Source organism: Bison bison, unplaced genomic scaffold (genome assembly GCF_000754665.1).
Source record: "Bison bison bison isolate TAMUID 2011002044 unplaced genomic scaffold, Bison_UMD1.0 scf7180017864347, whole genome shotgun sequence".
Lineage (NCBI taxonomy): Eukaryota > Metazoa > Chordata > Mammalia > Artiodactyla > Bovidae > Bison > Bison bison.
In genome coordinates this window covers 4,355,998-4,380,312 of record NW_011494919.1, presented here as the reverse complement: position 1 = coordinate 4,380,312, position 24,315 = coordinate 4,355,998, and positions in this window count along the sequence as shown.

Sequence of the window (24,315 nt, the reverse complement as noted above, 5' to 3'; positions counted from 1 at the left end):
CAGGATGGGGAACACATGTATACCTGTGGCAGATTCATTTTGATATTTGGCAAAACTAATACAATTTGTAAAGTTTAAAAATAAAATAAAATTAAAAAAAAAAAGAAAATTGTGTTTTTATCAGTTAATATGCTAAGTACTGGGATGTAAAAATTGTGCTATAAGGAACCAGGTATGTTACAATATATTGTATTTCTGATTTTTGGAAATATGATTTTTTTAAATAAAACAAATAATGTTGATCAGTAATAGTCTCAGGAATAATCAAAGTAATTATTGAGCACTGAAACTTTATTCAGGTGTACACTGGAGCATGTCTGCCTCCAACAGAGAATAAATAATGCCAAATATCACAATAATTTGTCCATACACAGGAGCTACAGAGAGGTTGTTCAGATCACAAAGCCCATTGATCTCCTTTGGCATGTAGCACAACTGGGAATAATGCCCCAGGACTTTGGTGGTGTCTAGGTTCAGTGCTCTGTCTGATTTTCAAAGGCAATCTCTTGGACATGATAACAATCACAAAGGTGTTATATACTACTTAGTAACCAAAGGTCATTTCCATTATTATCTGTGAGCTTTTAAATATTTCCTTTGGGATTCTCCAAAGGGATTCAGTTTCATTCAGACAAAACACTTTTGAGCACAGATTACATAAATAAAAGCATGCCCTCAAAATATTTGAAAACAAAACATCAGTGAGAGTTAGGTCAAGTAAGATTCTTACTAAGTTGACTATAAAGACTTAAGATCCATGTTTTTCTTACAGTCAGTTCTTGACACAAGACCAGATATACTAGGTTGATTTTTATGTCAAATGTTGCAGATAGGCAAAATTTATAATTTCATAAATATTTAATAATGACATTTCCAAGTTAGAGAAACTATTTGTATACTGCTTTTGTCTACACAGCAGAAATATATCATCAAGTCTTTAACATTTGCTTCAAGTCACCTTTTAAGAATTAAATATTACAGATATTTTAAAATCCATGTACGTGTGTGTTAGTCAGTCAGTCATGTCCAACTCTCCGTGACTGCGTGGACTGTAGCCCTCCAGGCTCCTCTGTCCATGCAATTATCCAGGCAGAAATACAGGAATGTGTTGCCATTTCCTTCTCTAAGGGATCTTCCCAACCCAGGGATTGAACCCAGGTCTCCTTCATTGCAAGCAGACTCTACTGACTGGGCCATGTATTCATCTCTTCAATTTTATTCTTGCTCATTCCTCAAAGATACTTTTTTTTTTTTTACAGTAACCCACAAAAGTATTTCATACAGTTGCTAAATGTGTGTATAAGCATAAAAAGTTATTTTAAAGTGTTGATTTTTTGTTTTAAATATTTTATAAATTTCATCAGTCCTCATCTTGCTTCTTCTTAAACTTTTTGATATCTGTTCATATTGATACATTTAGTTCTAATTTATTCACTTTAATAGTCACATATTCAAGTTTATGGTTAACACTCCAGTTTACCATTCTTTTATTTATGGATGAGTAGTGTTTCCTTTTTCTAAATATCTTATGCTACAAAATGCTTCAGTGAGCATTCCTGTATATATTTCCTCATACATACCTATACTCAAGTACCTATACTTCACTAAAGCATATCAGTAAAGCAGAATCGCAAAGTTCTGGGTGGGCCTTGTAACATTTTCAGATGTTATCTATTGCCAAATTTCTTTCTAAAGTGGTTGAAATACTCTGTGCATGTTTCAGCAATGCAAAAATATTTCTGTTTTTTCAAATACTTGCTATAATTTTGCATTATTCATCTTTTAAAATTTTGCCAATCAGGTGGGTATGATATTTTATACTGTTACAAGTTTCACAAATATAAATTGTCATCAATTACACCAAATATACAGAAAAGTGTACAGAGCATAGTACATGACTTGATGAGTTTTCATAACTCAAAAAAACTTATAACCAGCACCCAGAATATTGATAACTTTTCTAATCCCCTGATCACCCGTATTTACTTTTCTAGTCACTGCCTCTTCCCAGGAGTAACTGATATCCTGATTACCAGCATCCTAGACTAATTTTGCCTGGTTTGGAGTAAATTCTTCTTTGGCAATAAACAACATGCCATTTTGTATCTGGCTCCTTTTGTTCAGCATCACGTTCATGAGTCTTTTCTATATGGCTATATTTATGCATTCTCATATTTTATTGAATGACCGTGAAACTGTTTGTTTATGCATTCTACTGTGGATGGATATTTAAATGATTTACTGCTGTATAAGACCCTACAAGTTGGTGCCTTAAAGCAGCTGTTTTATTATGTGTTGTAATCTGTACCTAGACTCAACTCATCTGAGTCTGCTGCCCCACTGAACGATGCAGAGATTAGCAGGCCAGTGTGTGTGATGTGGTGAACTCACAGGCCTAGAGGTTAATGCTGCTGGGAGCTCTTCTGACATTGTCGACCAGACTGTCTCCGTTCCCCACTTTATTCCTTCTTCATATGATATGGTTCCAAGAGAAGCATCCCAAGATAAGTTTTTCAAATGAAAATAAGCAGATGCTTCCTATCATTTTAAAGCCTATGATCTGGAATCTGAATACCATTTCTGTCACAATTGCTTCATCAAATTATTACAGGACAATCATAGATCCAGGGGTTTTTACAGGGAAGGAAAGAATTTGGGGAAAAACAGCCACGTTTGTTCACCCTCTTGTCATAATAATTCATTTACACATGAAAAATGCATTCCCTCCTTCCCTCTTTCCAATTATGTCAATATTGAATGGTTCAAGATTCCATCACTAAAATAAGGTCAAGAGCAGATGAGCTAATTGTGTTTAGCATCTCAGGTACATTTGTTTGGTCTCAAAGACTTGTGAGCTCAAGAGTATCCAACATATAATGTTGACAAAACAGCAAGATAATTGTGACAAATACTTTCATTTAAAGGGCTTCAGATTGGGGAGACACTGTTTCAGGGCATCAATGTATGCAGCCAGCCATGTTTCATCAATACCCAGAGGATTTCTAATCTTCCTCAGCTCTTGGCTGTGCCCTCAGAAGTCTTCCTTCTTTTTCTTTGAGAATGCTGGTGGAGGTTGAATAGCTCTCTCAGCCTGCTAAATGCCTAAATTGAGAACTGAGAGACCATTATCCCATTTTATTGTTTTTAAACTTGAATTAAGTTTATTGACATTAAGAACACACCATAAGGTCTAACCTTTTTAGCAATTTTTTGAGTGTAGAATATAGTATTACCTGTAGAAAAATGTCGTGGAACAGATCTCTAGAACTTTATTGCCTTTCTGATATTAGCACATATAATTTCTTTGAAAACTGTTTGGTGTATCAAATTGTTGTCTACTTAGACAAAAGTTGTATGCATGTAACTCTCCAGCACCAACTCATCTGTAAATAAGGCTGAAAATCAACTTTATGTGGAAAAAAACCCTTATCAATCCTCAAACACTTCATGTTTAACAAGAAGATTGAAGAGGCATGTTTTTTATGAACATCTGAATTTTTTTTTTTACTGAAATGTTCTATGAAACAACACCTTCAAAATTCATGAGATATTTACAAACTCTTAAGGCTATTCTATTTTTCACTAGCAGCACCCTGAGTTTCATTTTTTTATTAAAGACGTTTCTGTTTTAAAAGCATATTTTAGCTGGAAAGATTTTTAATATCCTTAATAGTTCTAAGTTCTTCTAAAACATTTATATTTCTTCTTATTTTGCATCTATTTTCTCATATATTATCTTAGACAACTAGGAAAAGCCAATTAGCATGTTGCAGGTTGAAGATGCTAAGATATTTAAATCTCTGAAAATGTTTAGTCACTATGACAAGTTCATTACAGAAACTTTATTTTCCAAGTTACCATCACCAACAGCATTGTCAAAATTGCACCTTTTCATAGCATGGGTCATTTTTCCCCTTAGCTTTATTAACACCTTTTTATTGTTATGCCTACCTTCAGGAGCTATGCATGCAAGATCCTTCAGGCCTGAGAACATTGCCTAGTTTTATTTACATATTGTTTCAGATGAAATGTTTTAAATAATTTTTAGGTGAAATTAACAGAAATGGAAATTCACCATTTTAACCATTTACTGTAATTCAGTGGGTTTTCGTATACTAATAATGGTGTGCATTAGTACAACTATCTAAATTTAAGAATATTTCCATCACCCCCAAAAGATACACGATACCACCCAGTTCCTCTTTCACCATCCTGAGATAACCATTAATTTGCTTTCCATCTTTACAGATATGAAATGGAAACATTATATCTTTCATTCCAGAAGGGTCAAGGGGTATTAAAATATATTTTTGGAGAAAACTTTGGGTTTAACTGAGCATACAATCATTGTTCAGAAGTCAGAAGAATAGGAGGCCTAGGAAAGAACATTTGGACCCATAAATGCTCAAGATGAACAGAGAAAAGAACTGACACACATGGCCTAGATGGGGTAGTCAGTAATGTTACAACTAAATAACTAAAGCTAAGGGTGGCTAAACTTATCTACTAAAAGAACAAATAACAATAGGATTTAAAATAATGTTTTTGCTTGAATAAATAGAAGGGAGGAATCATCTGCTATCACAGTGACAACAGTGCACATGGAATGCATTGGGCATAAATCGGGGCAAAAGCTGTTTTTGAGTTTTGCCAAGAGAATGCATAGCAAACACCCTCTTCCAACAACACAAGAGATGACTCTACACATGGACATCACAAGATGGTCAACACCAAAATCAGATTGATTATATTCTTTGCAGCCAGAGTTGGAGAAACTCTGTACAGTCAGCAAAAAAAAAAAAAGACATGGAGCTGATTGTGGCTCAGATTATGTGATCCTTATTGCAAAATTCAGACTTAAATTGAAGAAAGTAGGGAAAACCACTAGGCCATTCATGTATCACCTAAATCAAATCCATTATGATTATACAGTGGAAGTGACAAATAGATTCAGGGGATTAGATCTGATAAAGTGCCTGAAGAACTAGGGACAGAGGTTCTAACATTGTACAGGGGGCAGCGATCAAAAACACCCCCAAGAAAAAGAAAAGCAACAAGGCAAAATGGTTGTCTGAGGTAGCCTTACAAGAAGAGAAGAGAAAGGAAAAGAAGAAAGGAAGGATATACCCATTTGAATGCAGAGTTCTGAAGAATAGCAAGGAGAGATAAGAAAGCCCCTTTCAAACTGAACAATGCAAATAAATAGAGGAAAATAATAGAATGGGAAAGACTTTAAGAAAATTAAAGATACCAAGGGAATATTTCATGCAAAGATGGGCACAATGAAGGACAGAAATGGTATGGATCTAACAGAAGCAGATGATATTAAGAAGAGGTAGCAAGAATACACAGAAGAACTGTACAATGTCTTAATGACCCAAATAACCACAATGGTGTGATCACTTACCTAGACTCAGACATCCTGGAGTGTGAAGTCAAGGCACCTTAGGAAGCATCACTACTGCTACAAACAAAGATAGTGGAGGTGATGAATTCCACCTGAGCTATTTCAAAGCCTACAAGATGATGCTGTTAAACTGCTGGACTCAATACCCCAACAATTTGGAAAACTGCACAATTGCCACAGGACTGGAAAAGGTCAATTTTCATTCCAGTCCCAAAGAAGGTCAGTGCCAGAGAATATTCAAACTACTGCACAATTGCATGTATTTCACATACTAGCAAAGTAATGCTCAAAATCCTTCCATCTAGGCTTCAACTGTATATGAAACAAGAACTTCCATATGTACCAGCTGGATTTCAAAAAGGCAGAAGAACTAGAGATACATCACCAAGGTCCACTGGTTCATAGGAAAAGCAAGATTATTCCAGAAAAGCATCTGCTTCTGGTTTATTGACTGTGCTAAAGCCTTTGACTGTGAGGATCAAAACACACTGTGGAAAAATCTTAGAGATGGAAATACCAGAGCACCATACCTGTCTCCTGAGAAACCTGTATGCAAGTCAAGAAGCAAAAATTAGAACTGGACATGGAACAATGGACTGGTTCCAAATTTGGAAAGGAGTACATCAAGGCTATATAGTGTCACCCTGCTTAATTAACTTATGTGCAGAGTATATCATGTGAAATGCCAGGTTGGATGAAGCTCAAGATAGAAGCTCAAGATGATTCCTGGGAGAATTACCAATAACCTCATATATGCAGTTGACACCATCATAATGGCACAAAGCGAAGAGGAACCAAAGAGCCTCTTGATGAAGGTGAAAAAGGAGAGTGAAAAGGCTGGCTTAAAACAACATTCAGAAAACTAAGATCATGGCAGCCAGTCCCATCACTTCATGGCAAATAGACGGGGAAACAATTGAAACAGTGACAGGCTTTATTTACTTGGGCTCCAAAATCACTGCAGATGGTGACTGCAGCCATGAAATTAAAAGACGCTTCCTCCTTGAAAGGAAAGCTATGACCAACCTAGACAGCATATTAAAAAGCAGAGACATTATTTTTCCAACAGAGGTCCATCTAGTCAAAGCTGTGTTTTTTCCAGTAGTCATGTATGGATGTGAAAGTTGGACCATAAGGAAGGCTGAGAACCAAAGGACTGATGCTTTGAAACTGTAGTGTTGGAGAAGACTCCCAAGAGTCCCTTGAACTGCAAAGAGATGGAACCAGTCAATTCTACATGAAATCAGTCCTGAATATTCATTGGAAGCACTGATCTTGTAGCTGAAACTCCAACATTTTGGCCACCTGATGCAATAAGCTGACTTATTGGAAAATACCCTAATGATGGGAAAGATTGAGGGCAAGAGAAAAAGGGAGCAGCAGAGGATGAGATGGTTGGATGGCATTGACTCAAGGGACATGCTGCTGCTGCTGCTGCTAAGTCGCTTCAGTCGTGTCCAACTCTGTGCGACCCCATAGACAGCAGCCCACCAGGCTCTGCCATCCCCAGGATTCTCCAGGCAAGAACACTGGAGTGGGTTGCCATTTCCTTTTCCAATGCATGAAAGTGAAAAGTGAAAGTGAAGCCACTCAGTCCTGTCTGACTCTGAGTGACCCCATGGACAGTAGCCTACCAGGCTCCTCCATCCATGGGATTTTCCAGGCAGAAGTACTGGAGTGGGGTGCCATTGCCTTCTCCATGAGGTTAAGCAAACTCTGGGAAATGGTGATGGACAGGGAAGCCTGGCATGCTTCAGTCCATGGGATCACAAAGAATTGGACATGAGTGAGTGACTGAACAATAGCAAGAAGACTTTTGTGGAGTCAAGGGTGAATATATCACCGATGACTATAAAACGTTTTAGAATCACCATTAGGATAGAGTTTCTCGTTCTTAGGTTTGAAGAATTTTTAATTTCATTGTGTTAAGGTGAGGCTCCATAGAGGCTTCTCAGGTGGCTCAATGGTAAAGAACTGGCCTGCCAATGCAGGAGACATGTTTAATCCCTGGATTGGGAAGATGTCCTGGAGGAGGAAATGGCAACCCATTCCAGTACGCTTGCCTGGAAAATCCCATGAACAGAGGATTGCCTGGCAGGCTCCTCTGTCCATGGGGTTGCCGTGAGTTGGACTTAACTGAGTGACTAAACATGCACACATGCCAAGAAAATAAAAAATAATTGACCATGAACATTCTACATTCTGTATCCTTTAGCATCATTGAGTGTGTGTTCTTTCTCAGTTTCTGGAGCTTACTTGAACTAACTAAATCAATGCCTGAAGATCAAACATGATTTATTGATCCGAAGTTACTTATGGATAATAATAGTATAATATAATATCACTTGATGAAAATACTTGTATGTTAGTGGGTATTTTTAATGTCTGAAAAGATATATACATCTAATGCATGGATATCAAAATTTACAGAAAGGGATAGATACTTTGAGAGATTTTCTCACTCCTGAAGTTTTATTGTGTATTGCTGATTGAATAATTGAGTCACCATGGAACAGATATAATTCCCGAGTTGTGGAAAAACTGACTTTATTACTAATCACATCCATTCCATAATGAAGTTACAAAGTGTTGACTGATTTAGAGGAACATATTGATCAGACTGTAAATCTTGTAGATGTGGAAACTATTGCCAAGGGAAATGAAATGTGCGGTCAATGTCACAGCGAAAAAGAAGATGTACCCGAGTTTTCTGATTCATGGTATAATGCTTCATCAAACTACATATATTCCCTCCCTGGACATATCATGACAAATTTTTAGTTCATCCTCCCCTTCTGGTTGCCAAAGTGCTCAATAATGTAACTCCCTGGTCCTATCTGTGCCATTTTTAAGTTTCCCATAAATGCTACTTTTTCCTTTACCTGACCTTTCTCAACACGATATAGAATTGGTTGACTGAGGTTTTAATCCTGGTGGTCAACTCACTGTGACTGTAAATAATTTTTATAAAAGTTATTTTGGCTAGTTGTATAAAATAGCAATAATAAATACATCTTCCTTCCTGGGTTGTTGTGAGGACAAAACAAAATGTTCTGGAAGTGTTCTGTAAATTGTAAACAAATCCAGTTGTGGGTGATGATCCTTTTCTTTCCTTTAGTCTGGAAAATCCTAGACATATTCTTATTATACTTTAGCCATACGGTTTGTGAACATCATCATCTTACTCCAGTACTACTAACCAAAAATTTATTTATTCAGAGATGAAAAAAGTTAGCAATAAGTAGAAAGTACTCAGACCTTGATTTATTAGTGCTTTTTTGAACAAATACTGTATTGCCTAGAAATTAACTTAAAAATAATTTTGAAGATATGTGTGGAATTCATATAAATTGAGCACTACTTACAATCACAGTGTAAAAAATATCAAGTTCAGGAACATTGCAAGACTGTGCTCCATGTGATCAAACAAGTGTTGAATTTGTGAGTCATTCTGAGATTTTTTGTTGACATCTTGAATAAGAACAACACGATAAAAAATATGAAAATCAGTTCAAGGAACCACATTGTCTGCCTTGCTTAAATAAATTAGGCTAAGTTTTGTCTAAAATATGTGAATACATAGAATAAAAATTTTCTTGCAAGCCATACCACTAGACGTCTTTGCCTTCAAATATGTAAAAGAATGTTGTGTTTCTACATATATTGAAAAAAACAGAAGATAGGAGATAGATTTATTTGGATTTTTATAATCTTTATACTTGTTAACTAATTATTCTTTGTAAAGTAATATATGTACTTGTTGAAAAATCACATCATAAATAAATGTGAAATCTACATAAAATGAAGACCTAAATGTGAAAGATAAAAGAAACAGGAAAAAAGTTTAGAATAAAAACATGTGAATTGGCATGGGAAAAAATAAATTATAACAGGTACTCAGAAGCAAAAGCTTAATGTAGACAGAGAAAGAAATATTTTCAAAATATCAAAACTAAAGTTTTCATGAAGACACACTTGTCAAAAATATTCATTAGATAACTGAGTAAGATAATTGAAACAGCCCAATGTGACACCGACACATGACACCCATTTTTGAGGGCTCCAAAATCACTGCAGATGGTGACTGCAGCCATGAAATTAAAAGATGCTTACTCCTTGGAAGGAAAGCTATGACCAACCTAGACATCATATTAAAAAGCAGAGACATTACTTTGCCGACAAAGGTCTGTCCAGTTAAAGCTACGGGTTTTCTAGTAGTTGTGTATGGATATAAGAGCTGGACTATAAAGAAAGCTGAGAGCCAGAGAATTGATGCTTCTGAACTGTGGTGTTGGAGAAGACTCTTGAGAGTCCCTTGGACTGCAAGGATATCAAACCTCTCAATCCTAAAGGAAATCAGTCCTGAATATTCATTGGAAGGACTGATAGTGAAGCTGAAACTCCAATACTTTGGCCACCTCTTGCAAAGAACTGACTCCTTGGTAAAGACCCTGATGTTTGGAAAGATTGAAGATAGAAGGGGATGACAGAAGATTAGACGGTTGGATAGCATCACCGACTCAGTGGACATGAGGTTGAGCAAGCTCTGGGAGTTAGTGATGGACAGTGAAACCTGGTGTGCTGCATGCAGTCCATGGGGTTGCAAAAAGTTGGACACAACTGAGCAACTGAACTGAACTGAACATGATACCAACTGAACTGAACTGAACGTGATACTGGATCATATCTAGCAAAACAAGGAAAGTCTCTAAAGCAACAAAACTGAAAAATAGAAGATTAATAGAGAAATTCAATGCATAGTATAATGCAAAAATGGATAGTAAAAGTAGAAGGAAATGGTCAGTTTCATTTGTAATTAGAGAAATATAAATAAGCAATAATTATGTCCACAGTATCCATTACATGGGAAAATATTGGAAAGTTGCTTCCAAAAGTGTTCGTTTAATTGATTGGATATTCAAGTTTTCTAATTGTCTACATCTCAAAATACATAAATGCTTCCAAACTTAAAGATTTAAAACAATGACAACATAAAGCAGATTGTGAAGGGTTCAGGGGGATTGATGTATAAACTCTTCCACTTTGAGGTGGCTCAAAGGCTGCAGACTGGAAAGATATGAAGAGCAGTTCTCTCAGCAGTTGCTGCTCTCCACTGGAGAATTAGCTCCACCTACAAGCAGGAGCCTCTCGCTGTAGCCGGTTTTCTCACAACATGGTGGCTGCTTTCTAAAGAGTATCCCACAGGAGACAGCAAGGTGGAAGCAGTGTTGGTTTTCTAACTGCACCTTAGAAGTCAAGCCCTGTCACTCCACAACATTCAATTAATTCATCAGAAGCATATCATATGTGACTCATATACACATATATACAAATACTTGCATTTTAAAGTATCTTTTTGCTGGAATGGAATCACTCTGCAACTTATTTTTTTTTAATGTGATGATATACCATACACTCATATGACATTTTTATATACACTTAGCTTTTGTAAAATTGTTAGCAAGTTATTAAAAACAAGCAGGCAATCTTACTGTAATTATATTTTTTTAAAAAAGCTAACTGAAACATATTTATTTTCATCTCAATTAGTATTTTTTACAATAATGAGTGTAAGCATTAGTAATATGGTCTGTAGCCATTTGAATTTATTATATAAATTACTCTAAGAAAAGATTGTCTTTTTTTTCTTTTTTTGAACCACCTATCAAGGCTTTATCATTAGTAAATATGTTAATCATTGTGTGTCATATTGTACATTTTGTAAGTGGTCAAGATATGTTAATAAGTTTTATGCTTACATATGTGCTTTTATTTTTATAGATTCTTGAGATCCTATGCCGAAGACCAAAAAAAAAATTAATTGGTGACTAGAAATAATCACAAAAATCATTCAGACCCACACCAACATTAATAAAAGGTGGGGCAGGGGGAAGATACCACATGGTTTTTTTCTTAATTTATATTGTGCGTGTGTGTACATATATATGTGTGTGTGTGTGTGTGTGTGTGTGTGTGTATCCATGTGTGTGTGCATATATGTACTAGTTTTGCCTTTTCAAAATTTCTACTTTTCTCAATCTCTTTTAGAGTCTGTTGATGGCAATTAAATCTCAAATTTAGACCATGGCTTGCATTATAAAAATTGAGACTGAGATGGTATTAGAAGAGAAATAGGAATTATATAAAAATCCTAACTTATGAACCTAAGGGAGAAATTAACACAGTGTTGGGTTGATTTTCTTTGGGATTGAATATGAGTTTGATATACTTTGCAGAAAAATCATTGGGTTGATATGCTGATTTGGAGCTAATTAGAGCACTTCAAATACCTTGCAAAAAATGATACACTGCCTGTCTGCTAGGATGATGGTTAATTGAGCTTCCAGCTGTGAGAGTTTTCAGGCCTTGCCTCAGTTTTCAAACAAGGTCCAGCTCTTCTCCAGGCATTTTCCGGCCAATGATTGAACAAGGAGATACCCAAGGGCCTAGTTCTCTGTGTCCACTGAAGCACCCCTTTTATGGGCAGCCTTTGCTCTGAAGCACCCAGCAGCACTAGCAGGGCCTTTTGGGTTGCTTTCATAGTCTGCCACCTTCATCTGGCCTTCCCTGTTCTTTCTGTTTTATTTAAAATTGTTGCTTCCTTTAAAGCTTTTGCAGTTCTGCTCCATTTTAGTATCTACTTCCCTGGGAGTACATTTGGCAAAATTATGTATTTAAGTCTGGGATTCGAAAGGATGGTATATATGGATATTCAACAGGAAAAGGAACAGAGAACAATATATATCTAATTTATAGTTTACATGTAATATATATTATTTAAATACATAAAACTTATAGAAGTATAATTATTTTATAAATGTATATATAATATAACATTTACATTTATAAAATATATATTAAATACTTATTGGTCTGTTTGTGTGTGTGTATGTTTAAAGGGCTGATAATCAAATTCCACAACTGCTTTAGGAAAAATATTTTTAAAAACTCCCCTGAGTTTAATATTACTGTAATTAAAGGGCCAACCATCTATAACACAAATAAAAAAGGGAAGGCTCATGGTTCTCTATCCCCTCTAGTTCCCAGCAGACAGGGTACTGACACAAGACCTACGCTGAGAAAATTCACTGTTTCTGGAGAAGATAAAATGAATTTGGAGTAGGTGACAAATAGAAAGAAATTATCAGAATTAATTAAAAGCAACTGTAACTCTGTTGGATGGCAAGTGCAGTAGTATGTGAAATAAGGTTTTTCCAGCTGTGTTGTCCACCAGCATCTTCTGATTGTTGGATTTATTCCTCTTCTACATCAGAAGTTATCTTAATTCTTGCTTATTTTCTATCTCCAGCTCCTATGATTCCATGCATCCCTGGCATTCTTCTATCAATCCTTTCTTCTGTTTTTCAATATTAGTTTTTCTTGCAGGCACACAAAAGACAAGATTTATACAAATTTGAATATTAGCAATATTCCCCATTATCAAATTCCCACAGAGTAATATAAGTTTAAGCAGTTTATCCCCAGTAAAGTACGTAGGAACATGGGACAATGTTAAGTCGCTCAGTCCTGCCCTACTGTTCACAACCCCATGGACTCTAGCCTGCCAGCCTCCTCTATCCGTAGGGTTCTCCAGGGCTTATTCTCAAGGGGAGTCTTCCCACCCCAGGGATCACACCTGGGTCTCCCACATCACAGGCAGATTTTTTACCATCTGAGCCATGAGGGAAAATCAAAAGCTTTAATCCTCAATGAGCTTTGTTCAATCAGCTCCTGCAGCCTGAATTGTCACTAAAGAAATGAGGTGGTTTGTTCAAAACCTCAAAATTGAAGTTTTTTTTAATACCAAGACCCTTAACAGCCTCACAACTTAAATTCTAAATCAAACTTTCAAAATATCGCCCCACACCTATGATACTGAGAAAACTCAAGAACGATTAGAGCCATTTTTCTAACAAAATTATGTTTTCAGAACCAGGACATAGAACAATACAGAAAGATGCTAACTTTCTAAGAGTTGATGGTGGAGACTCAATGAAATCTCTGGCAAAAGCAGTAGATAGAGGACTACTAAGAGTTGGAAATAGCTTCCCCTGGTGGCTCAGACAGTAAAGAATCTGACTGTAAAGCAGGAGACCTGAGTAATCCCTGGGTTGAGAAGATCCCCTGGAGGAGGGCATGGCAACCCACTCCAGTATTCTTTCCTGGAGAAGCCTCATGGACAGAGGAGCCTGGCGGACTGCAGTCAATGGGGTCTCAAAGAGTCGGACATGACTGAGTGATTTCACTTTTCTGAGCATTGTAGTTCTTGCCATTTGATATTTTTACATTTTCTTAAAATTTTCAGAAATGTACAGTGATGAACTCTGCTCTTATTCTCCAGTATGCATATTTAGAACATCTAAATTTGCATTTCTATCTGAGCCTTTTGTTTCAGGCACTTCAATGCTAAATTGAGTGTGAATTCTGTCAGGTGACATTTTCTTTTCTGCATCCACTATGCAGACTAAATTGCATCTGTAGCAACCAACTCTCCATTCATAGAGTGCTTTTATTACATATCTCAAATCCTGTCTCTTCTGTTTTTCTCCTTTCTCAGAGACCCAATTCATTTTTAATCCTGTACTACAGTATCTGCCAACTGCCCTGGTGGCTCAGAGGTAAAGAATCTGCCTACCCATGCAGAAGACACAGATTCTATCCCTGGATTGGGCAGAACCCCTGGGAAAGGAAATGGCAACCCACTCCAGTATACTTGCCTGGGAAATCCCATGGATAGAGGAGCCTGGTGGGCTACAGTCCAAGGGTCGCAAAAAGAGTCAGACATGATTAAGAGACTAAACAACAACAGCATCTGCTCCCATGGATTTTTGGAATGGGGTTTCCTAGGTATATAATAAATATCCAAGAGGGAAGTCCTCGCTTGAGCATCTACATGTGATGCAGCATGAGACTTGCTCTTCGTGCATTCTTGAAATGAAGCTGCTATCAATGACTTCAGGACCTGGGCTCCCAAGGACCTAGTGAGAATCACTGCTTCTCCCAAATGCTTTTCCCTGATACTTTGCTTTTCTGTGGATTTGATTATCCCAAAAGATTAGAAAGATTATCCCAAAGATTAGAAAACCTTTGGTAATTCAAGGCTTCAAATAGTAGAAAGAGTCCTTTCTGCCATGCATTTTTCTGTGGTTGTAGAACACACACACTGTGTTCCGTTTTTCCTCTACTGTTTGTAGTTAGGCACAGTTGAGTTTAAAAAATCTGTATCTCCTTTTAAGCTGGTCACATATTCGTTCTGCCTTGTTTGTTGGATTGAATTGCAGTACCTTTATTACTCTTCCTCTCACATTGTTTTCTGGTCCAGAGATTTTTTTTTTTTTTTTTACTACTAAACAGTTTTGTTTTCTTATCCTAGGCTTGAACTGGATTGGCATTTCTCTTGCTTCCTGTAATTCTCTAACACATTCTAGGCAGGAGCTCTCTGAACAGAAGGTATAACTATATCATCATCTAGCAATAACTGTGTCACCTTGAAGCTCATACAATAATGCCAGAAGTATTGTACATACATTTTCCTGGTATTGTCATCCCAATTAGTCTTCCTCTTTTTTTTTCCTGTAATCATCTAATATAGCTATTTTTGAATGTTATTATTATGGATTATACATCAGAAGCTTTCTGAAAGTTCTTTTCAATAATTTCCTGGAATCCAGACTGTCTTTGAGAAAATCAATCAGATTATTTTTTCATTGAATTATTGCCTCTCCTCTTCTGTTAGATGTACTCAGATATTAATCACTGTTTATAACCCAATAAACTAAAAACTTTTTTTTTTTCAAGTCTCATTTCCTGAACATATAAAGTAGCATTGTTGTTACATGCAAGAATGTAATTACTATGGATGGAATCATACGTTTTTAAAATTTCAGAGCAATTCATTTTTGTGTCTGTTCTCTTCTTACAGTTTAACATATCTGAACTAAATTTTTCATATGTATTTTCTGATAACAAAAAAACTAAAAATTTAATATCTCAAATATATTTAGATTTTTCTTGCTTATCATTGTATTCATCTGTCAGTAAATAATACTTTTATTCCACATTTTTTGTGTCTATTTATTTTTCTTTACTGTAAACATAGGACCTTCAGGGCTTCCCCTGTGCTTCAGCAATAGAATTCACCTGCAATGCAGGAGCAGCAGGAGATGCGGATTCAGTCCTGGATGGGGAAGATCCCCTGGAGGAGGGCATGGCAGCCCACTCCAGTATTCTTGCCCAGATAATCCCATGGACAGAGGAGCCAGTCGGGCTACAGTCCATGCGGTCTCAAAGAGTCCAACACAACTGAAGAGATTGTGCATGCACGGATATGACCTTAAAAATATTTGGGGTCAAGCTTTAAATGACTTTCTCAGGGAATGAGGACACTGATTTTGTTTTTATTTTTTACTCAGAGCTGAGTCTGACATCAGCCGTTCCAGAGCAGATGCTATTCCTTCTTCTCCTCATCCTCTCTTCCTACTCCTCCCCCTTCTTATCCTCCTATTACTACTAGTTTACACATAAAAAGTGTCATTTTTGTGGTCCCAGCTATTTAAAGAGCATCTCTAATTCAAAGTCCTTTAACAATCGTGTTTTTTTACTTATCTCTTGATGGCTGCATGGAACTAATAAAGCTAAAATTCTAGGCTTTGGAACGCTGGTATATAATGTTATGATGGCAGGCTCAACTTCAGGGTTTAGTAACCTTTCTGTATACATGCATTCTCTTTATTTTTCAAGATTTTTTTTTTATATAGCTACCTCAGGCATTTGCAGTAGTTATTTCACACATTTTACTACATTGTTTAACTTACTACAGAAAAATTTTAGTAGACAAAATATGGGTAATTTAATTTGACTAATTGGACTGTGAAGAAAGCTGAGCGCTGAAGAATTGATGCTTTTGAACTGTGGTGTTGGAGAAGACTCTTGAGAGTCCCTTGGACTGCAAGGAGATCCAACCAGTCCATTCTGAAGGAGATCAGCCCTGGGATTTCTTTGAAAGGAATGATGCTAAAGCTGAAACTCCAGTACTTTGGCCACCTCATGCGAAGAGTTGACTCACTGGAAAAGACTCTGATGCTGGGAGGGATTGGGGGCAGGAGGAGAAGGGGATGACAGAGGATGAGATGGCTGGATGGCATCACTGACTCGATGGACGTGAGTCTGAGTGAACTCCGGGAGTTGGTGATGGACAGGGAGGCCTGGCATGCTGCGCTTCATGGGGTCACAAAGAGTCGGACATGACTGAGTGACTGAACTGAACCGAACTGGGTAATTGATAGTTTAAGTCGCTCAGTCGTGTCTGACACTTTGCGACCCCATGGACTATACAGTCATGGTATTCTCCAGGCCAAAATACTGGAATGGGTAGACTTTCCCTTCTCCAGGGATCTTCCCAACCCACGGATTGAACCCAGGTCTCCCTGGGTTGGTGACGGACGGGGAGGCCTGGTGTGCTGCTATTCATGGGGTCGCAAAGAGTCAGACACAACTGAGCAACTGAACTGAACTGAACTGAATATAAGAGGATAATATGAGCTTAATTGCTTTTAAGAAAGTATATGGAGGAAATGAATCCTTGTAGATTTCAGATTTCTGTAAGCAAATAAGAGGAAAGAAGTGTTTCTCAGAAATAATGACAATATACAACAGGGAAACAGGGATTAAATCACTTAAAGGAGATATTAGTATGACTTGAGTTTCTTTCTGAATAGTGGATAAAATCTTGGAAAATTACGAAGTAAACAATAGCTAAAGGACTTTGAAAGTCAATTAGGGACATGTGGAGCCAATTAGGTGAGGAAAAGGTAGCCATAGGCCAGATTGGAATATTGTTTTATAGGGTGGATAATACAGGGGCCTTAGAGTAACTTTGCAGGAAATGTCTGTAAATGGGCTTTAATTGATGATAACAATGTAAAGAAATTTTAATGGAAGTGAGATTTTCTTCACTGAGATAAACCTCACATAATATAAAGTTCACCATTTTAGCCATTTTAAAGTGTACAATTCATTAGATTTCAGTGTATCCACAAATTACCACTATTATTTAGTTCAGAATATTTTCTAGAAACAATTCCAGAGAAATTCCATACCATACCTATTAGCAGCCAATACCCATTGTCTGCTCCCCCTATTCCTGCCAACCACTAATATACTTTATATATAAAATGTGCCCATTCTTGCCTTTCATCTAAATGAAACTGTCATTGTGTGTGTGTCTGTGCTTTTGTGTCTGGTTTCTTTCTTATAGCATAGTATTATTTTTAAGATTCATTTATAGAGTAACATGTGTCAGTACTTCATTCCTTTTTATACCTGGATAATATTCCATTTTTATTTATCCATTAATCAGTTGATAGATAAATTTGAGTTGTTTCTATTGTATCACTATTATGAATAATGTTGTTATAAATATTAATATTGTTTTAAATATTCACAAGTGTTTGGGTGAACATAATTTCAATTCTTGTATGTTATATGAGGAAAAATTGGAATTTCTGTGTCACATGATAATTCCATGCTTAATTTTTGAGGAACTGCCAAACTTTTATAAAGTCACTATTTTCACGCTACATTTTACATTTCCACCAGGAAATTTTCCACTTCTTCGCCAACACTTAGTTTCATCATTATTATTCATTATTATTGTTGTTGTTATGCTACTGGGTGAGAAGTGGTGTCTCATTGTTTTGATTTGTGTTTCCTTATGTTTACTGAATTAGAACATCTTTTCAAATCCCTGTTGGTCATTTACATATATTTTAGAGAAATATGTTTACATGAATCACTTAATTGTATCATATGCTTTTCTATTGTTGACTTGCAAATATTCTATATATATACTTGTATTCAGAATTCAGTTCAGTTCAGTTCAGTTACTCAAGTCGTGTCTGACTCTTTGCAACCCCATGAAATGCAGCACTCCAGGCCTCCCTGTCCATCATCAACTGCCGGAGTCTACCCAAACCCATGTCCATTGAGTCGGTGAAGCCATCCAACCATCTCATCCTCTGTCATCCCCTTCTCCTTCTGCCCTCAATCTTTCCCAGCATCAGGGTCTTTTCAAATGAGTCAGCTCTTCACATTAGATGGCCAAAGTTTTGGAGTTTTAGCTTCAACATCAGTTCTTCCAATGAACACCCAGGACCTGTCTCCTTTAGGATGGACTCAGGACCTTTATTATTTAGTTAAATTGTAAATACCTTCCCTAAATTCTTTTCAACTCTCTAAGGGCATTTTATTAAAAAAAAAAAAAGAATTTTAAAGACGTCTTTCAGCTTCTTGCTAGTGTCTTTCAAAGTACATTTGTTTTATTACTTGCTTTAAATTTGGCATTGTATTCAAGAAGCTGTTGAATATGGCTTGGACATGATTAAATCTACATTTGCATCTAGGAACTTTATGGGTTTTGTACTTATATTTAGGTCTTTGATGAATTTTGAATCATTTTTAATTATTTGTGGGAAATACAGGTCCAACTGTATTCAGTATTCAGTAGTTTGCATATGGAATTATAGGTATCCAAGCATCATTTGTTGGAAAGATTATTCTCCCTTCAACTGAATGTCACTTTTGTTAAAAATCAATTCACCATTAGGATATGGGTCTACCTTTGTACTGTCCATTCTATTTTATTGATCTGTATGTCTGTTTTTATGCCTCTATGATCCTATTTACCCCAGTCCAGTACTCTTGCCTGGAAAATCCCATGGATGGAGGGGCCTGGAAGGCTGCAGTCCATGGGGTCGCTGAGGGTGGGACATGACTGAGCTACTTCCCTTTCACTTTTCACTTTCATGCATTGGAGAAGGAAATGGCAACCCACTCCAGTGTTCTTGCCTGGAGAATCCCAGGGACAGGGAGCCTGGTGGGCTGCCAACTATGGGGTCGCACAGAGTCGGACACGACTGAAGTGACTTAGCAGTAGCAGTAGCAGATCCTATTTTGATTACTATAGCTATATAATATATTTTGAAATTGAGAAGTGTGAATCCACCAACATTATTCTGCTTTTTCAAGATGATTAGTATATCTGGGTCCCTTGCAATTTCATATGAATTTTTGGAGCACTTTGTTCACTTTTGTAAAGAAAGACAATTGGAAATTTGATACAGATTGTGTTTATTTATCATTTTGAAGAGTATTGACACTTTAATAATATTCAGTCTTCCAATTCATGAACATGGAGTCTTTTTCCATTAATTTGGATCTTATTAATACCTTTCAACAATATTTTGTAGGTTCAGTGTGTAGATCATACATTTTCTTGGTTTATTCCTAAGCAATGTATTATTTCTGATGCTATCACAAATGAAATAGTTAGCTTTCATTTTTTATTGTTTTGTGCTTGTATATAGAAATAAACTAATTTTTACGTATTAAAATGTATCTTGAAAATTTTCTGAATTTGTTTATTGGTTCTAATAATCTTTTCATGGATTCTTTGGGGGTATAAATTTATATCATAATCATGTCTTCTGCAGATAGAAATGATTTTTGTAGTTTGTTGTTCAGTTACTACGTGATGTCCAGTTCTTTTGCAGTCCCATGGACTGTAGCACACCAGGCTCTTCTGTCCATGGGATTTCCCAGGCATGAATACTGAAGTGGGTTGCCATTTCCTTCTCCAGGGGATCTCCCTGACATAGAGATCAAACTTACCTCACCTGCATTGGGAGGTGAATTCTTTACCACTGAGCCAGCAAGGGAAGCCCCAGAAATGGTTTTACTTATTTTCCAATGTGAATATCCCTATTTCTTTTTCTTGTCTGATTGCTTTGGCTAGAACTTCCACTATAGTGTTAAATAGCAGTGGCACAAGTTAACTTACTTTCTTGTTCCTTCTTTTGGACTTCCCTGTTGGCTCAGACAGTAAAGCATCTGCCTACAATGTGGGAGACCCAGGTTTTATCCCTGGATCAGGAAGATCCTCTGGAGAAGGAAATGGCAACCAACTCCAGTACTCTTGCCTGGAAAATCCTACGGACGGAGAAGTGTGGTAGGCTATACTCCATGTGGTCACAAAGAGTCAGACACAACTGAGTGACTTCACTTTCTTTGGAGAAAGTTTTCAGTCTTCCACTATTGAGTATGATATTAATTTCAAGGTTTTTATAAATATTTTCTGTCATGTTGGAAAGTTTCCTTCTATTTGTAACTTGGCCTTTTTGATGGTACTTGCATATTGTACTGAGCAATGTATAATATCCACAGACTTCCCACTGGTAACTTTGAGTGAAACAATTTTTGGTATAATTGAAGGCAGTTTGTAATGATGGATACAGATGCAAACATGAATGAAAGACTTTTCCAGTAGCCAGTGAATTAGTGTTTTGGTCTTTAGTAGGAAATCATGATGAAACAATGTAGTATATAGTTTAAATGATAAAGACAAAATTTGGTTACTAAACATAAGATTACATTAAATAATGAATAACAAAATTTGGAGAAGCCAATTCTAGAAAAAATATTTTCAGTCAAGCTCAGTAAAATCACATTTTAATTTGTTATATGATTTTCTTTATATAATAAATGATTGGAAAAAATTTAGTCTAGGATGCATAGAATTTATTTTTGTACATTTATATTATATAATATATTATTCAACATTAATATATACTAAATATATTATCACTTTGCTATTTTAATTTTATTTCCCTAGTCTATTTCTGTCCATGCTATGAATGAGGGGTATATATTAAGTGACTACAATGAAAATTGCTTTGAAAATAACATTTTAATTGATTATAGTTACATTCCATTAACATAATGTTTAAATACAGCTTTTAAATATAATAGCAAGCTGGGAAGATTCCTTATCATCCCACACATTTTAATCTTTTTTGAAGCAATTGGCAATGATATTTTCTGTCCCTTAGAAATAGAAAATAGCTATACTGCATCTCAAATAATAATTCTTTTTTAATTAACATTGTAACATAGGGGGAAAAAACTGATAAAAAGATCATGGGTAACATCCAGTCACAGGAAATTGAAATCCACAGATAATCTGTTCAGTGGATATCCTTGAGTAAATTTACAAGTAATTGTACAAAAGAGAATTGATATTCCAAAATTATTATATAATTCTGCAATGAAAAATATAGCCACATGTTACTTCTGGCTTGAAGTGAACAGTTGCAATTGGAAGCATTTGAAATCTATTTACAAGAAATCTGAGTTCTATATGCAGTCATTTTTCTACAGCCAGATCCTCCATGAGAATTCCCAGGAAATGTGAGAGACTTTCTATAAAGTCCCAGTGGTCATAGTTTTAATATACCGATCTTCTTTCATATGGATGTTTGCTATATAACCACTATGAGTAAAGCATGCTGTAAAAATTACAAAATATTTACTGATATATTATCATTTCTCAATTCTACTATGCCTTCTTACAAACTAGCGGTTCCACATTTGCATATTTGATGAACTTATGAACGTAGATGTTAATAATATATTTAAGATCATGACTATCGTTTGATTAGTTTTCTGAATATATATAAATTTCAATGGGGTGCAAAATATTTGGCTAAATGAAAAAATGGTTGTGTTTACTAGTTATCTTACAGAGTAAGGAATTATATTAGGAACATAAGTCTCTTGCCCTCCCTGTATTCCTTCAATCAAATGCATAAGTAACTACTGTATTAAGAGATAAGGTCTGTCCATATGTACCAGATTATTTCCTCATTTCCATCTTCACAATTTTGTTGAACTTATAAACTACAGTATCTAGAATTTTCTCTTTTAATTTTAATTATCTCTATTTTCAAATTAAGAAATACAGTAATTAATCTAAAACAAAAATATTGAATAGGAAAATAATACATGTTGTTTACTAAAGAGAGGAGAAACAAAACCTTTTAATAAAGACCTGGCTATATCAGTATTTGTGTCCTGGAACCCTACCCCTACAATGTGATAGTATCAGGAGTTGAGGCCTTTGTGAGATAATTAGGATTAGATGAGGTCATGAGGGTGGAGCTTTCACAAATGGAATTAGTGCCCTTATGAAAACTAGGAGAGAGCTTGGTTTTTCCCTTTGCTCCCAGACATCCTTGAGGACAGAAGGATAAGTCCGTCAGTTCAGTCGCTCAGTCGTTCAGTCGTGTCTGACTCTTTGCAACCCCATGAATCGCAGCACACCAGGCCTCCCTGTCCATCACCAACTCCTGGAGTTCACTCAGACTCGTGTCTATCGAGTCAGTGATGCCATCCAGCCATCTCATCCTCTGTCGTCCCCTTCTCCTCCTGCCCCCAATCCCTCCCAGCATCAGAGTCTTTTCCAATGAGTCAACAAAGATAAGTAGGTAGTATAAAATCTGAAGAGAGTTCTCAGCAGAATCTGATGTGCTTGACACCTTGATCTCAGACTTTGAGCCTCCAGAATTGTGTAAAATGAGTTTCTGTTGTTTATAATCCACTCAATTTGTGATATTTTGCTATAGCAGCCCTAGCTGACTATGACAGTATCCTAGATTGTATTATGGATTCACTGTGCTTTACAGTGTTTGTGATCTTACTTCTGTTAGCAATTTGACAGTTAAAGGTAAATATTTATAATATGTGATTTCTGAGGACACAATACATGTTAGATTAATGAAGACTGGTAAAGTATGTGACCCTAAGTAATATATGTTTTTGATATTTTTACATTTGCATTTGATGGAAGAACATAAAAACACTATTTCCTCTTTTATTCAGTATATTTGGGTATATTTTCCTCTTTTATTCATTATCTTTATTTATATAAACACTTGTTAATAATTTATTGAATGACAGCTTAGTCTAAAATAACATATCAGGCAAAAAGGTGAAAAAAAGGTGTTTTTTTTAATATTCTAAGTTAAACTTATTATTCTTATGATCATTATGATTACTTTTGCATTTGTCTGCTTTATGTATTAAATTAGTCTTGATCAATTTTTGTTTTTAAAACTTTGGGGCTTTATTTCTGACATAATTTAACCTAGTATTCAGAAATGCTGCCTTAAATCATTAATTTGTCAAAGAAGACTTTCACTCTGGCCAGACTTTCTTGAATCTCAATAATTGTTCAGGGAATATCATTACCATCCAACATACTGCTGAAGGATGTCCACCTGCCAAACAATGAAATGAAATAACATAGCCTGGCAAACTTTGAAAGGAGAAAGAGCTTTAAAAATTTGTAAATGCATTTTATTATTTAGAGATATTTGGCACCTGTCATTTTTGGGCTCTTTCCTTTCTTGTAGAAAAGAAGAAATTCCTTTTGTGTTTGACAGCTTCCCCAAGGTCAGTGAAGTGATTCTTTTTACAGCACAACTTCACATATTTTGATTTCCAAGGGCAAAAAAAAAATTAAAATAAAAAAATCAAGTCTCAGTGTATATACCCAGAGATTTGGTGTTAGCTAATCGATCTTATTTCTCAGAGCTCCTTAAATGTGCTGGTCTTGAACATGGTTTAGCAATGACAGTAGTAACAGTAAACCAAACTGGGGTAACCAGGTAAAGGCAATTGAGCAGGTCCTGAAATTGGTAGAATTTGCTCCAGCTAGAACCAGCAACAGTAGAGAGTGAGTAAAGGCTTTTACATTGAGATCAGATCAGATCAGATCAGTTGCTCAGTCGTGTCCGACTCTTTGCGACCCCATGAATAGCAGCACGCCAGGCCTCCCTGTCCACCACCAACTCCTGGAGTTCACTCAGACTCACGTCCATCAAGTCAGTGATGCCATCCAGCCATCTCATCCTCTGTTGTCCCCTTCTCCTCTTGCTCCCAATCCTTCCCAGCATCAGAGTCTTTTCCAATGAATCAACTCTTCGCATGAGGTGGCCAAAGTACTGGAATTTCAGCTTTAGCATCATTCCTTCCAAAGATGTGCCAGGGCTGATCTCCTTCAGAATGGACTGGTT